Below are 17,120 nucleotides of genomic sequence, written 5' to 3'. Positions count from 1 at the left end.
CCTAAATCACATCAGTGCAAATCTAGAATAAGTCCTTTGAAGTCAGAAACCTGCCCTCCAGTCCTTAATCAAGCATAATTTTACTGAAATCAATTAAAGGTTTTTCTCTATAAGATTTGAGTGAGGATTTGGTGCAAGGAGACCATCATGTATTAACTTACCCTTGCAGCTACAAGCAGAGACTTCCTTAGTGTGCATCAGATAGTCCTATTTTATTGAGCACTTTTCTGTCACCCAACTGCCTAAATGTCTGGAAAAAATAATATTTGGAGGGGGAAATACTTTGAAAGATTTCCAGAAATTCATGATGGCCCCTACTTATCAAAGTGGTGTACAGGCTTGGCGACAGATGACTCAGTCCTAGACCTGGATAGCTGGGTCGCAGAAGTAGACACAAATTACTTTCTCGTTTTTGGAGTGGCAAGAAGATGGTGCCCACTCCCCTTGTGATCCCAGAGTGATCCATGTCATTGGCACTTCAGGACTGGAATACTATGATGCGCTCTACCTCTACTCTACTAAAAGAGTTCACCACCCTTGAAGGAGAACCATTGCCCAGAGTTGCTGTGAGATACACTTGAGTTTGGATCTCAGCAGGTGAAAAGAGACACCATACAGTTGGCCTCTTACCCTCACCCTGATGAACTCCTGGAGGAGCAGCAATGGCCAGAGCCACTTGGCAACATACTTAGGGATACCTTGGCTTTGCTAATATAAACACATAGCATACGTACATATAGTTTTTTACAAGAACAGCAATGCCACCAAAACAAAACACTACTTTACACATACAATATTTCCCTTGGGGAGGATAAGTGTGTGATGGTGCCCCCCATAAGGCTTTATGGAAATATGCTTACGAATATATATGACATAACTGGAATATGTTTTATGCTAACCTATCTATGTAAAGGTTATGATCTACTGAATCTATTAATCTATTTGTATGCATGTATCATTTTTATATTTGAAGTTATGAATATTGGCTTTGTACTGGCTTGATTTTTAAGTAGCCTTTGTAAAGCATTTGGTCAGTTTCTTGAGAAAGGAATGTGCAAATTAAGTGCCCAATCAATAAGTGCTTAAGGAACAATGGATCTTAGAATGCTCCAATCCATATTAGAAGTCTACTTGAGGATGTTCAAGGTAGCATGTGAACCACGGCTGCTACCTGTAGTTCTGAGTCATGCAGGGACATGTGACTGGCCCATGTGACTACAAAACTCCATATTGTAGCTGGGATTCTACACAGGAGAAGGGAGGGGTATCCACCCACAAGAGAAAGTCTATTTAAACCCGTGGGAGACCTCTCCATTTTGTCTTCAGCTGGCTAAAGAGATAACCTCTCCACCCCAAGGGATACCTGAAAGAAACTGGAACAAAGGACAGTAACTACAGGGGGTGTGAGTGATTGCTAGACCCAGACTAGAAGGAAACTAGTCTGTAAAAGGAAGTTTACTGGGTGAGGATTTTATCTGTATTCAGTTTTATTACTGTAGTAGACTTAGACTTGTGTGTTTTATTTTATTTTGCTTGGTAATTCACTTTGTTCCGTCTTTTACTACTTGGAACCACTTAAATCCTACTTTCTGTATTTAATAAAATCACTTTTTACTTATTAATTAACCCAGGGTATGTATTTATACCTGGGGAGGGGGAAACAGCTGTGCATCTCTCTCTATCAGTATTATAGAGAGGGAAACAATTTACCTTTATACAGGGTAAAACGGATTTATTTGCGGTTTGGATCCCATTGGAGTTGGGTATCTGAGTGTTAAAGACAGGCACACTTCTGTAAGCTGCTCAGTTAAGCTTGCAGTTTGTGGGACGTGGTTCAGACCTGGGTCTGTTTGTGGCAGGGTTCTGGAGTCCCAAGGTGGCAAGGGCAGAAGTAGTCTTGGAACATCAGGTGGCAGCCCCAAGGGGGTTTCTGTGGTCCAACCCATCACAGAGTGAAAGGAATGAACTATGTGACAGGTTAGTCATAGATTCATAGATACTAAGGTCAGAAGGGACCACTCTGATCATCTAGTCCGACCTCCTGCACAGCGCAGGCCACAGAATGTCACCCACCACTCCTATGAAAAACCTCACCCATGTCTGAGCTATTGAAGTCCTCAAATCATGGTTCAAAACTTCAAGGAGCAGAGAAGCCTCCCTCCAGTCAACCATGCCCCATGCTACAGAGGAAGGCAAAAAAACCTCCAGGGCCTCTCCAATCTGCCCTGGAGGAAAACTCCCTCCCGACCCCAAACATGGCAATCAGCTAAACCCTGAGCACATGGGCAAGATTCACCAGCCAGATACCCAGGAAAGAATTTTCTATAGTAAATCAGATCCCATCCATCTAATATCCCATCTCAGGGGATTTGGCCTATTTACCCTGAATATTTAAAGATCAATTACTTACCAAAATCCCATTATCCCATCATACCATCTCCTCCATAAACTTATCGAGTAGAATCTTAAAACCAGATAGATCTTTTGCCCCCACTGCTTCCCTGAAGTCACATTACTTAATGCACTATGGGAAGGTGCTCAGATTACTAAAATCATGAGAGTGATACAAGAGCCTGTATAGAATAGAATAGACCATATGGTCCTCAGACTCTGGGTACTTTGAAGGTATATGGTGTTTTCTTTTAACTGTTTCACAGCCACAAGAGAGAATCCTCAGTGAAGGATGAGAGTGAAGGGGCACAGTTCAGGGCCCCAGGTTAGACAAAGAGGGGAATGAACAAAAGGAGTGGAACTTGTATTTTCAACCTGTTTTTGAGAAAGTTAAGAGCTAATTCTTCCCTAATTATTTTTGGAGAGGGGAATGTAATTATTAATAAAGATAAAAAACAGGGAAGGGCAATGAAACACTCATGGAAATGGAACTTTAACATATTTAAGTACTTTTCTGAATGGGGTGGACTCAGGTACCTACTTAGGCATATTCTTAGATCCTTAAAATGCTTACAGAGTTATGTTCAGCAGCACTTATGTTAGAGGTCCTCTCCATGAGGCTACCTGTCTAAGTACTATTGAATATGTGTTGCAGAATCAGCCCTTAAGTAGTTATCAAAGCTACCAATTATTATTCAACAAATATATCCTATTAACTATGAATGCAAGGGTTACACTCATTCGCACACACTACATTTCATAAAGTGTGTTTACGGCTACTTAAAGGGTAATCTTTTAAAAACAGATCACAGTTACATAAATAGGCAGTTTAGTGGCATGTCCTTTGCAGCTTCCCTGAGGTTTTAGAGTAGCAGCCGTGTTAGTCTGTATCCGCAAAAAGAAAAGGAGTACTTGTGGCACCTGAGAGACTAATACATTTATTTGAGCATAAGCTTTCATGAGCTACAGCATCCAATGAAGTGAGCTGTAGCTCAGGAAAGCTTATGCTCAAATAAATTGAAATGTTGTCTCTAAGGCGCCACAAGTATTCCTTTTCTTTTTTCCTGGGGTTTTACTAACTTGACCTTCATGAGGTTTTATGTGGAATGAATGCTTACATTTTGTATATTAAAAGGGGATTGTTCAGTTTCTTCCAGCTGATTTGTATAAGATACTCTGAAACCTGTCATTATGCAAGGCACTGAATTTAGCCGTATGGAGTGGAAATCTTTCGAATACAGACTAACACGCAACAACTCTTAAGAAATATAATAAACTGCATACACTGCTTTTTGCACAAGTGCACTGGATGTTCAGTATTTCTTGGATAAAGCAGGAATACTTGGCAAATGCATACACCTCAAGAGACCCATTCCTTGCTATCTTAGAAGCAGTCTGTTGCTTTTCCACAAATTATCTAGCAGTAAAAGCAATAATGCATTGTTTTATTCTCTATAAAGAAAAATGCCTTTTAGACTTGTTGGATTATCTTGATGTCCTTTGAAATTTGCCACAGTAATTTTCTTTGTACTTTGGGAACTCACAGTAAGAATGAAAGCAGTTCATTAACTGCTTTCAAAGAGTCTGAAACTTAGCTTAGCTAAAGCCTGTTCATGAATCCCTTAAATAATCAAGAGCATCAGTGGAAGAGCAAGGTTGCACAGACAAAAGCCTATAGCTTGATTTAAATTTTACAGTTTATACAAGTTAGGAAACTGACCCTTACATTTGATCTTTTAAGAGGATGGAGAAGAGACGTTAGACTTGCATTTTCTTTGTCTCTTGCCATTTCACCTGTGTACAAGAAAGATGTTGGAAGTGGTGACTACACGGCCAACATTATATAAATGAGCAAAGCTAATTTACATGGTTCATATCGTGGTTCCACACTCTTCTTCTTTTGCTGCCATTGCTGTGTCTAGTATTTGGCTTGAAGCTTCTGTGATTTGGCCGAGAGGGCCTCTGTCTATTTGTGTGCAAAGCCAGCAGATAGTCTCTCCACTTTATACTGAATGAGGAACATTATTATCTCTATTCACACAGGATTAAGCACCTATGTTTAACTGCTGTTAATAGGGACTGCTCATCCAGTTCTCTCTCTTCATGTGCTTGATTCTGCAAGGCACTGAGCCCCATTGATTTAAATGGAAATTGAGGATCTATGGTACTTCACACCACCATGTCAATGCTGAATCCCCATTCTGTCACTCGGAGTGCAGAAGTGGGGGCCTGCAAGGATTTTAAAAATTAATACTTGCCTCTCCAGGCTTGTATTAAACTCCCAAGATTACAGCTTCTCTCTGACCTTGGCTTGGTAAACGCTGCCACCACCCAAATGCAAAAAAACCCCTTTGAACCCAGGAAGGAGCACTTGGGAATTCCTCCCTGTGGGGTACCCTCAAGCCCTTTCATCCCCCTCCAGGGAAGAGCTGAAAAAGAAAACAAAGGAAATTAGCAGTGGCTATCAGCTAATCAAACAACATGCACAAACCTCTTAGAACACCAAAAATCCAATCCTGTTCTTAAAAAATGATAAACTTTATTAAAAACAAAAAGGGAAAAAATACATCTGGAACTCAGGCTTTTTGCTAGATCTTAAAAGAAACAATTGTAAAAATTAAGCACCCAAAACAGCTTTCTTGGGGGGTTCAGCTTAAAGGTTACAAACAAACAAAAGCCTCAGGGGTTAGCACAGAGGAGATCCACAAGCCTTAAAAAGAAAACAGAAATAAACCTGATAGCATCTAGCTAAACATTCTGATCTACTTACGCATTTGGAGTTCAGATAAGTAGTTCTAGGTATGATCATACCTAGCTTAAAGCTGCTTATAACATGGCTGCTCTGTCCCTCCACCCCAGAGAATGACAAAGGGAAAGTTTCTTTCCCCATTTTAAAAAGTTCTAGACTTCCCATTGGCTTTTTGGTCAGCTGCCCACTTTTTCCCCCCTTCCTTTACCTGGGGGACTTTTTAACCCTTTACAGGTAAAGCAAATAAAGAACAGCTACCAAGAGGGATTTTACAGCTAACCGGCTGGCTGGATGTCCATCAAAGGGAGCTCCCCCCCACACTTTATTTATCACAGAGCCCCATTGATTTAAATGGAAATTGAGTATCTATGGTACTTCACAGGATCTAGGCATATAGGCCAATAATGATTACTTCTGAGGTGAGCTTCAAAAATATACAAGGACCTCTACTTAATGGGAAACAGGAGACTGGAGTAGGCTGTTGAATATGAATTTTCTTATGCAATGGGCATGACTCTGCTTTTTGATGTTTGATTTTTTTTGGAGGGAGGACAGTGATGTCCCTGCTCTCAGCATTGCTGCCTATAATACTAGCAAAAATTGTCCATTCATTAACTCACCCAAATTGTCCTTCCATTTTTCAGACATTTTGAAAGGTAACTATAATAGTGCAGATTCTTTTACATGGATTGGTTAATTTCATGATAATCAATAAGGTTAATCACATGCATTTTTAGTAAAAGTCATGGAGAGGTCACAGGTAATAAACAAAAATTCACAGCCTGTGATCTGTCCATGACTTTTACTGAATATATGTATATATATATCCCTGATTAAAACTTAGCAGCTTCTGGGGACCTGGGGCACTGCTCTGGGGGACCCTAGGGACCAACGGTTAGCCCCTGCACTGGCAGCAGGAGCTGAGTGCCCCCTGCCACCTGCTGCTCCAAGGCCCCTGGGATCACTGCTGCTCCTGCAGCCCTGAGGCTGCTCCGGTGGCCCAGGGAGAGCCGCCTAAGGCTGCTCCGGCTGCGGCTGATGTGGCTGGCCCCAGGGACCACTGCTCAAGAACTTCCCAGGGTCAGCTGTCCTGGGGCTGCTGCTTGGGCACTCCCGGGGGCCACCTCAGGACCACAGCTTGGGCACTTCCCAAGGCCAGCCACCCTGGGGCTGTCTGAGCAGTGGCTGGTGTGGCTGGCCCACGGCAGCCCTCAGGACCTGCTGCTCAGGCACTTCCTATGGCTGCTTCCAGGACCACTGCTCAGGAGCTCCCTGGCCCCCCACCCCAAGCTGCGACCGGTGTGGCTGGCCCCAGGGACTGCCTGAGCAGTGGGCCCTGGGGCTGCTCCAGCAGTGGCCAGTGCGGCTGGCTTCATGAAGCCCAAGTAGCTGGCCCCGGGGCCAGCTTCTTGGGCAGCCCTGGAGTCAGCTGCACTGGCCAGTGCAGCTGCAAAAATCATGGAGGTTGAGGAAAGTCACAGAATCCGTAACTTCATGACAGAATCGCATAATGATAAAGCTAGATAGTAATCTAACTGTTATACATACCTTGAATCCAAGTAGGACTTTTGTTTGCTTATGTCAGTTACCAGAATGCCCTTTTCCATTTGACAGCTATTTCATTACTGCTGGTGTCTGAGTTCTCTGAATTAGATGGAAGGTTTCAATTTCCCTGTAGATGCACTGAGGGCCAGAAACTGAGAGGTTTATCTTGATTTTAATGGGGAGCACAGCTGCTGAGCATCTCTCCATATCAGGCCCTGTGTTTGTCTCTGTAGACGTGTATTGCAAGCCAGAAATACAGAAGGATTTCCACACATTTAGCCTGCAGACCATTATTGTGTTCAGTTACTTCCACAGACATTTGAAGAGTCCTTCTAAGTACCAAAGTCGAAGGGATCAAATCTCTTTTTCTCTATGATATGCTGGACAGAATGGGAAATAATCTTATACTGTATTAGTGTCAAATATACTGCTGCTCTTTCATTGCTATGTAGAGATTCAATGTAAAGGAATGTATCTCCTTCATTGACCTTACTTTAAAAGATAATTGTTTTTTACCTGTTGATGAACCTTAGACAGTCCAAGTAACACAAAGCTGCAGCTGTGATGGAACAGCAAACAAAAACACTATTCCCATTAGGCTGTCTGAGCTCTTTCTTCCCAGGGTGGGCTGGAGAGAAATGAAGTCAGCTATTATTTGGTGCTGATTCATATAACACACCAATTCTTCTCTCTTAGGATTCTCCAGTCAACAGGGTTAACTTTGATTTTTTCAGTTAATAGATTGACATTTTATTTAAAAATTCCATTTACAACCAATAGAAATATGACAAGTTGTCAAGGTTCCTTCCCCACTCTGAACTCTAGGGTACAGATGTGGGGACCTGCATGAAAAACCCCCTAAGCTTATTTTTACCAGCTGAGGTTAAAACTTCCCCAAGGTACAAACTATTTTCCCTTTTTCCCTTGGACTTTATTGCTGCCACCACCAAGCGTCTAACAAATATATAACAGGAAAAGAGCCCGCTTGGAAATGTCTTTCCCTCCCTCCCAAAATCCTCCCAAACCCTACATCCTCTTTCCTGGGGAAGCCTTGATAAAAATCCTCACCAATTTGCATAGGTGAACACAGACCCAAACCCTTGGATCTTAAGAACAATGAAAAAGCAATCTTAAAAGAAGAATTTTAATTGAAGAAAAAGTAAAAGAATCACCTCTGTAAAATCAGGATGGTAAATACCTTATAGTGTAATCAGATTCAAAACATGGAGAATCCCTCTAGGCAAAACCTTAAGTTACAAAAAGACACAAAAACAGGAATATACATTCCATTCAGCACAACTTATGAGCCATTTAAACAAAACAGAGTCTAACACATATCTAACTAGATCGCTTATTAACCCTTTACAGGAGTTCTGACCTGCATTCCTGCTCTGGTCCCGGCAAAGGCAACACGGACAGAGAGAATCCTTTGTTTCCCCCCACTCTAGCTTTGAAAGTATCTTGTCTCCTCATTGGTCATTTTGGTCAGGTGCCAGCAAGGTTATCCTAGTTTCTTAACCCTTTACAGGTGAAAGAGTTTTTCCTCTGGTCAGGAGGGATTTAAAGGTGTTTACCTTTCCCCTTTATATTTATGACACAAGTACAACATACAAGATCAGGAGGAAACCCCAGCATTCCTTTATAATTATATTTATAAATCCACAGCTATTTATATGCAAAATATAGAGCCTAAAAACTAAACAATGGAGGTAATTAAGTACAGTGCTTCTCAAGTAGCAAGAAGACACCTTTACTGACAAATAGTTGAAGATGTATTTGAATGTCTTTTTTCAATATTGGGACCATTCAGAACAGTCATTACTGTAGTAAAGAACCAGCTCCAACTTCAGTCAGAATATATTATGTTTAGTTCCTATTGCAGATTCTGGCAGGTTTGACAATTCAATATTTAAATTTAGTTACAGGTTTAATGTATCCCAGAATCCCAATTCCCAAACCATTTTAACACTCAACAGAATGGAAGTCTATAAATATTATGTGACAAGCTGTTTTGTCTGAGTTTTCTTTTTCTTCCCCCCCCCCTTGCCCTCAGAACCAAGTCTTGAGTGAAGGGCAGCGTGTCAGCCTTCACTCTGAATTTCCTGGCTTTTGTTGATTTATGTCCCAGCCTCAAGGTTGTCCAAATGAATGGGATATTTTTGCCTTTTAATTTCCTTTAAAACAAACCCAATAAAGAAGGAAATATTCCATGAAAAGCTAGACATGTTTACTTGGAAAATGTAAACTGACCACAAATGGGTAAATATGTATTTAGATAGTTTGTTGTATCAGATTGTGGTATCTAAACCCCAGAAATCTATATGTGTATAATATTTTTTAAAAGGAAAGTCATTATTTAACTAGCCCCATATTGAGATCATACATGCCAACTCTCAGGGTATATTTCTGGTCCTGTTTGAAGCCAGTGAAAACTTTGCCACTGACTTCAGCACAGCCAGGATTTCACCCTTAATACGGAAGAATCATTTGGCTAATTATAAACCTTAAAAACCAGACTACATCACATAATTGATTTTGAAGCTGATGTCCCTGTTGTTGGGAGGTCTGCTTAAAATTTGATCATGCAGTATGGCTTCAGGAGTTTATGATAGATGTCTCATTTCAACTGTCATTCTGCAAGCACCCCGCTACTAAAACTATAGCCGTTTACAACTGAAGAGTCAGCTACTTGTCCAACTTCAACCTCAGCCTCTGATCCTACGGTGATGCTGGCAAATGGTGCCAGCTCATGCCGAGCCCCCATGTCTCAGTTGAACACTGACAAATACATAGCTGGAATTAGTCTGGCTCACCTGTGTATTGGTATTGCTAAAATAGGTATTAGAGATATAAAAATGTACTTGGTATTTAGACTTTATTGAATGTTTGTAAATTGCTGCATGCATTCATCTCTCTTAAAACATCTGTATCCTACATTGTAAAGTCATATTTAAGTGTCTGCATTATAAGCTTCTTTAAGTGTGTAAATCACCAGACATGAAAGAGACATGAATTATTGTGAAATGCTGGCTTCCAACAGAAGGTGTTAGGTCCAGCCCAAGAGAGAAGGCCCATTGACACCCAACCAACTATTGTGGAACATCAGAGGACAAAGATTTTGTTGATTACTCTCCCCTCATCCTATGAAGAGGAGACATGAATTCCTCCCATAAGCTAAGGCCTTGTCTACACTGCAGAGTTTTGTTGTCAAAAGGCAGCTTTTGGCAATGAAATACCAGAGGTGAACACACTCCAATGCATTGGTGACAGAATAAAACCACCTCGACGAGTGGCATAAAGCTTTTTGTGGCAAACTTAGGGCATGGCTACACTGGAAACTTCAAAGTGCTGTCACGGGAGCACTCCTGCAGCAGCGCTTTGAAGTGCGCGTGTGGTCACGTGCAGCGCTGGGAGAGAGCTCTCCTAGTGCTCTTGGTAATCTACCTCCACGAGGGGATTAGCTCTGAGTGCTGGGAATGCGGCTTCCAGGCAGTGCTTGGAGCCTGTTTACACTAACGCTTTAAAGAGCTCTGACTTGCTGTGCTCAGGGGGGTGATTTTTCACCCTCCTGAGCCAGCAAGTTAGAGCACTATAAAATGTAAATGTAGCCAAGCCCGTAAAGTGACAAAGGGTCAGTGTAGATATATACCCCACCCCTTGATAATCTGTACCTTATTTCCTGATAACCAGAAACTTCTATGCTTAAACTCTTTTTACCATTTTCTTTTTTATTTTAACATCATCTTAATAAAATTATTAAATCTGCTGTTTGTTATATCACCAGAACTGTCCTGCCCAGTATCCTACAATGCCCGCCGTGACCGCTCTTCTCACTGTTTTGAACTCAGCTGCCCTGTAGGCATGCACTCCCCCACTTTCAAATCTCCGGGAAGTTCTGACAGCTGAGCATGCCACTCTGCTCCAGCAGCAAAGAGTGAATCATTAACGTGGAACGTTCCTGCTCTCCCCTGCACTATAAACACAGAGGCAGGCAGGTATGCGTGAGAGAGAAACTGCTGTGCTGGGCAGAGCCAGGGAGGGAAGCAGGGGCTGATGTAAGGAGCTAATTCCCTCTGTCACAGTGCAAGACTCACCCCTGCTGCACCTCCTGCTGGTCTCTCAGGGAATTAGCTCTTCCAGCCTCCAGAGTGCCCTCTGCGGGCCGGTGTTTCACTGCCAATGGCCCCCGGATCCCTCCTGGACCCCGGTGCCCCTTTACCCCCCAGGGTGCTACCCCCTGGCAGTACCCTCACAGTCTCTGGGTCTCCCCTCCCCAGGGAACCCCCTATCCCCACCTCACCTCAGTTTATGGCTACTGCCCAGTCACCATCTAGCCCCCGCACACTGGGTCAGATGGCAATGTATAAGCCAATCATCACAGGCAAGGGAGGTTTGGACCTGCTGCCTCTGCCTACCCGTGGGCTGCCCCCTGCAACCACAGAACCCTTTTTGGCCTTACACTTGGCCTGCATGGTTTCCAGGCCGGAGCTCCCCATTGCCCTTGGCCTTCCCCCAGCACTGCTCCACCCTCAGGTACTCCCCCAGCAGCCAGGCCTGTCTTCCTTCACAGCTAGAGGAGACTCTCTGCTCCTGGCCCACTGCCCTGTTATAAGGGCCAGCTGAGCCCTGACTGGGGGATGGCCACAGCTGAGCCTGCTTCCCCCAATCAGCCTGGGAACTGCTTGCTCCCAGGCACAGCCCTCTTCTGGACTGTTTTAAGCCCTTTAAGGCCAGATCATGACCACCCTGCTATACCTTCCCACCCCCAGCCTCAGGACTGGTTGCTTCTGGCGGCTGTCTGAGCTTAAAGACAGCATGCCGACACACTCACTCTCCTACAACACAGACTCCCCCAATACTCGCTCTGTCTGTAGGGTTGCCAGGTGTCCGGTTTTCGACCAGAATGTGCGGTTGAAAAGGAACCCTGGCAACTCCAGTCAGCACCTCTGACTGGGCCGTTAAAAGTCTGGTCATCGGCACAGCGAGGCTAAGGTAGGCTCCCTGCCTGCCGTGGCTCTGCGCAACTCCAGGAAGATGTACCCCCTCTGGCTCCTATGCGTAGGGGCAGTCAGGGGGCTCCGCACACTGCCCCCTTCGCAAGAGCCAGTTCCACAGCTCCCATTGGGAACCGTGGCTAATGGGAGCTGCAGGGGCGGTGCCTGTGGACAGGGCAGCACACTGAGTCACCTGGCTGTGTCTCTATGTAGGAGCCAGAGATGGGACATGCTGCTCCTTCCAGGAGCTGCTTGAGGTAAGCACCACCTAGAGCCTGCACCCCGACCCTCTCCCAAGCCCCAACCCCCGCCCAGCCTTGATCCTCCTCCTGCCCTCTGAACCCCTTGGTCACAGCCCGGAGCACCTTCCTTCACCCCAAGCCCCTCGTCCCCAGCCGCACCCCAGAGCCCGCACACCCAGCCGGAGCCCTTACCCCCTCCGCACTCCTGTCTCAGCCCAGAGCCCCATCCCACACTCCTAATCCCTCAGCCCCAGCCCAGAGCTCCCTTCTGCACCTCAAATCCCCCAGCCCCACACCAGAGCCTGCACCCTCAGACAGAGCCATCGCCCTCCCCCCAACCCCCTGCCCCAGCCCAGAGCCTCCTTCCATACTCCAAACCCCTTGGCTCCACCCCCCCAGCCTGGACCCCCCTCCTGCTCCCCAAACCCCTCATCCCTGGCCCACCCCAGATCCCACACCCCAACCCCCTGCTCCAACCCAGTGAAAATGAGCAAGTGAGTGAGGGTGGGGAAAGCGAGAGACAGAAGAAGGGGGAGATGAGTGAGTGAGAGCGGGGCCTCAGGGAAGGGGCATGACCTCAGAGGAGAGGCAGGGCAGGGGGCAGGGCAAGTGTGTTCAGTGTTGTGCTAAAAGAAAGTTGACAACCCTATCTGTCTCTCTCACATACGCGCTCCCTCCCACTCTCTCTGACTCCCCCCCCATGCTCCCTGTCACACTCTCACCCCCACATACTTCAGTTGAAAAACAGCTGGCAACCTAGTAGGATGACCATGGAACAATGGTATTGAGAAACCTGCATCATGTGATGCTATACCTGTCCTATGAGGCATTGTAAACCCTTGCAAAGCATCCTGCGGCCAGTTTCATAGTGGGATAGCTACCAATAGTGCACTACTCTCTGTGTCAATGCAAGAGCTGCTAGTGTGGATGCATTCTGCCAACATGTGGACATGCAACAGCGGTTTAATTAAAGTGCTTTAATTAAAGCAGCATAACTTTTGGTGACTGTCGCAGGGCAAGTGCACCCCATGCCCTCTTGTGGTCACATCCTGATAACCAGCCTTTGTCTTGGGATGGTGAGGGCTAATTGTAAAAGTCAATATGGCCATTCTCCTCTCAAGGTTGTGTGGCCCAATGGCCAGAGTCAGTTACAGTGGCCCTTGCATTCAGAATCAATATAACAGCCTCCAGATGCAGGGCAATGTGACCTAGTGGCCAGTACACAAGGGACCATCCAAATCCACCAGGCCCCGACCCAGGACCCTAACAGTGACAGAGTGGTCCACCACTGGGTCAGTGGGAAATCCCAACGAAACATGCTGACCTCACTTGGGTGAGAGATACCACTCACTCACTCTCCCTGGGTCACTTCTCATTGTGTTTCCCAAAGCTGCAGTCCATCAGGTATCAAGGGTCTCCAGGCTCCTCAGCGAGGATGATTCCCTAAGACTCTGCTGGCCACAGACCTCCAGTCTGACTCTCAGGATCTCTGGCTCCTGCAGGCAAGGGCTGTGACGGCTCTTCAGCTGAAACCTCCGCCCAAGGTCCTTTCCCTCTGGTGGCCAGCCCTGAATGAGCTGAGCTGCTCTCTTTTATACATAGTCTCCAGCTGGAACATGTCCAGGGTGGAGCAAGTGCTCCCCATCACAGCGACAAAAGTCTGCAATGTAGACATAGCCTTAGTTTGTAACTTGAAGCAGCAGTGGGAAAAGAATAAAAAGCTCTAACAAGGAGGAACAGTATTTCTGTGCAGTTTGGACTCTTGAGGGCAAGTTTTTCTAGGTATAAACAAAAGATCCTCACTATTTAGCCTGGGTTAGCCCTAAGGGACATAGAGAGCTTGCTCATTACAGAAGCTTTTGAAACTGAAGACTGTAACTCTTTTTTGTGTGTATATGTTTATCTGCTTTAACCTTGTAAATAACTCTTGTTTCTCTTTCTTGTATAATAAATCTCTAGATAGTTTATTGTAGTATTGGCAGCAAGTATTGTCTTTGGTGTGAGATCTAAAGAGCAATTGGCTTGGGTAAGTGACTGGTCCTTTGGGACTGGGAGTAACCTGAATATTGTTGTGATTTTTGGTGTTAGAGACTATCTACCACAAAGGCAAGCTTGCCTTGGTGACAAGATAGATCAGAGCACCCAAGGGTACTGTCTGTGATTCCATGGTTAGGCAGTTATAGTGCCTGAGGAGTTTACACTTGATGCGTGAAATTGAAGTACAGAACTCACAGCCAATTGGGGGTTTGTGCTCTGTCTCTTAACAGTCTGCCCGGATATTGATATTCATACTCTTGAACCACTACAGGACAGTTTGACATTTACAAGCCTTATTTGTGTGAAGCCCATTGTCTTCCATTGGACTACTCACATGTGTAATGGTTGCTCATGCATGCAAAGCCTGCAGAATTGTGGTCTGACATATCAAGTAATTTATACAAATGATCTATTTTAATGTACCATCTTCCTTTTGCCTTTAGGTATATTCGACAGATTAATAATCATTGGGTTTGTTGGGAGGGGCAGGTATCCCTACTAGTTACCAGGGTAGAAATTGTTTCTGAGAACTCATAGACTCATAGATATTAAGGTCAGAAAGGACCATTATGATCATCTAGTCTGACCTCCTGCACAATGCAGGCCACAGAATTTCACCCACCCACTCCTGCAATAAACCTCTCACCTATGTCTGAGATATTGAAGTCCCCCAATCATGGTTTAAAGACTTCAAGGAGCAGAGAAGCCTCCAGCAAGTGACCCATGCCCCATGCTACAGAGGAAGGCGAAAAAACCCCAGAGCCTCTTCCAATCTGCCCTGGAGGAAAATTCCTTCCCAACCCCAAATATGGCGATCAGCTGAACCCTGAGCATGTGGGCAAGATTCACCAGCCAGATACCCAGGAAAAAATTCTCTGTAGTAACTCAGATCCTACCCCATCTAACATCCCATCACAGGCCATTGGGCCTATTTACCATGAATAGTTAAAGATCAATTAATTGCCAAAATCATGTTATTCCATCATACCATCTCCTCCATAAACTTATTGAGTTTAATCTTAAAGCCAAATAGGTCTTTTGCCCCCACTGCTTCCCTTGGAAGGCTGTTCCAGAACTTCACTCCTCTGATGGTTAGAAACCTTCATCTAATTTCAAGTCTAAACTTCCTGATGGCCAGTTTATATCCATTTGTTCTTGTGTCCACATAGGTACTAAGCTTAAATAATTCCTCTCCCTCACTGGTATTTATCCCTCTGAGATATTTATAGAGAGCAATCATATCTCCTCTCAACCTTCTTTTGGTTAGGCTAAACAAGCCAAGCTCCTTGAGTCTCCTTTCATAAGACAGGTTTTCCATTCCTCAGATCATCCTAGTAGCCCTTCTCTGTACCTGTTCCAGTTTGAATTCATCCTTCTTAAACATGGGAGACTAGAACTGCACACAGTATTCCAGATGAGGTCTCACCAGTGCCTTGTATAATGGTACTAATACCTCCTCATCTCTACTGGAAATACCTTGCTTGATGCATCCCAAGACTGCATTACCTTTTTTCATGGCCATATTACATTGGCGGCTCATAGTCGTCCTGGGGTCAACCAATACTCCAAGGTCCTTCTCCTCCTCCATTACTTCTAATTGATGCATCCCCAGCTTATAACTAAAATTCTTGTTATTAATCCCTAAATGCATCACCTTACACTTCTCACTATTAAATTTCATCCTATTACTATTACTCCAGTTTACAAGGTCATCCAGATCCTCCTGTATGATATCCCGCTCCTTCTCTAAATTGGCAATACCAACCAGCTTTGTATCATCTGCAAACTTTATTAGCGAACTCCCATTTTTTATACCGAGGTCAGTAATAAAAAGATTAAATAAGATTGGTCCTAAAACCGATCACTGAGGAACTCCACTGGTAACCTTCCTCCAGTCTAACAGTTCACCTTTCAGTATGACCCGCTGTAGTCTCCCCTTTAACCAATTCCTTATCCACCTTTCAATTTTCATATTGATCCCCATCTTTTCCAATTTAATTAATAATTCCCCATGTGGCACGATATCAAACGCCTTACTGAAATCTAGGTAAATTAGATCCACTGCATTTCCTTTGTCTAAAAAATCTGTTACTTTCTCAAAGAAGGAGATCAGGTTTGGTTTGTCATCTTTTGTAAAACCATGTTGTATTTTGTCCCATTTACCATTGACTTCAATGTCCTTAACTACTTTCTCCTTCAAAATTTTTTCCAAGACCTTGCATAGTACAGATGTCAAAATAATAGGCTTGTAGTTACCCAGATCACTTTTTTTTCCTTTCTTAAAAATAGGAACTATGTTAGCAATTCTCCAGTCATATGGTACAACTGCTGAGTTTACAGATTCATTACAAATTCTTGCTAATGGGCTGGCAATTTCAGGTGCCAATTCCTTTAATATTCTTGGATGAAGATTATCTCCCCCCCATTTAGTACCATTAAGCTGTTCGAGTTTTTCTTCTACCTCAGATATGGTAATATCTACCTCCATATCCTCATTCCCATTTGTCATGCTACCATTATCCCTAATATCCTCTTTAGCCTTATGAAAAACTGAGGCAAAGTATTTGTTTAGATATTGGGCCATGCCTAGATTATCTTTAACCTCCACTCCATTCTCAGTGTTTAGTGGTCCCACTTCTTCCTTCTTTGTTTTCTTCTTATTTATATGGCTATAGAACTTTTTACTATTGGTTTTATTTCCCTTTGCAAGGTCCAACTCTACTTAACTTTTAGCCTTTCTCACTTTATCCCTATATGTTCTGACCTCAATAAGATAGCTTTCCTTGCTGATCCCTCCCATCTTCCACTCCCTGTATGCTTTCTGCTTTTTCTTAATCACCTCTCTGAGATGCTTGCTCATCCAGCTTGGTCTACAACTCCTGCCTATGAATTTTTTCCCCTTTCTTGGGATGCAGACTTCCGATAGCTTCTGCAGCTTTGACTTGAAGTAATCTCAGGCCTCCTCTGCCTTTAGATCCATAAGTCCTTCAGTCCAATCCACTTCCCTAGCTAATTTCCTTAATTTCTGAAAATCAGCTCTTTGGAAATCAAAAACCCTAGTCACAGATTTATTTTAGTTTATCCTTCTGTTCAGTTTGAACTGAATTAGCTCATGATCACTTGAACCAAGATTGTCCCCTACAACCATTTCTTCTATGAGGT

This window comes from Dermochelys coriacea, chromosome 3 (genome assembly GCF_009764565.3).
Source record: "Dermochelys coriacea isolate rDerCor1 chromosome 3, rDerCor1.pri.v4, whole genome shotgun sequence".
NCBI classification, from domain to species: domain Eukaryota; kingdom Metazoa; phylum Chordata; order Testudines; family Dermochelyidae; genus Dermochelys; species Dermochelys coriacea.
Note: the sequence above shows the minus strand (reverse complement) of the source record.